The sequence below is a fragment of the Myotis lucifugus genome, unplaced genomic scaffold (assembly GCF_000147115.1).
Source record: "Myotis lucifugus unplaced genomic scaffold, Myoluc2.0 scaffold_60, whole genome shotgun sequence".
NCBI classification, from domain to species: Eukaryota; Metazoa; Chordata; class Mammalia; order Chiroptera; family Vespertilionidae; genus Myotis; species Myotis lucifugus.
The window spans coordinates 4,941,060-4,941,664 of record NW_005871108.1 but is presented as its reverse complement, the minus strand read 5'-3'; positions in this window follow the sequence as shown (position 1 = coordinate 4,941,664).

The following is a 605-nucleotide window of genomic DNA, read 5'->3' as shown; positions in this document are numbered from 1 at the left end:
GAGGAGGAGGAGGAGGAGGGGAAGGAGGGGAAGGAGAGGGAAGGGGAGGGGAAGGAGGAGGAGAAGGAGAAGGAGGAAGAGAGAAGGAGGAAGAGAGAGAGAGAGAGAGAGAGAGAGAGAGAGAGAGAGAGAGAGAGAGAGAAACATTGGCTGCCTCCCGCAAGTGCCCTGACTGGGGCTGAGTATCAAACTTGCAACACAGGTATGTGCCCTTGACTGGGGATCAAACCCATAACCCTTCAGTGCTCAGGCCAATGCTCTAAGAACTGAGCCACACTAGCCAGGACACAACTAACTTTTTAAATAAGAAAATAGAATGGATTAAAAAGTATTAGCGTGTATGACATGGATTCTTAGAAAGGACATTGGCACAATACTAAGGCTTATTGTATTATGTTGTGGGAGGGAGAGAAATAGAGAGGGGGTATGAAAAATATACACATTGACTAAAAGCAGATTGTTTTATTCAGTGCCCTGGCATCTAATTTAACTTTTTGATATATGATCGTCAGTATGACCATTGCCTTAAAATGGGAGAATCGAGTATTGTTTAATTTTTTTCCATTGCATCTTGTTTAATTTTGTATCAACATAATGTGAAGTTA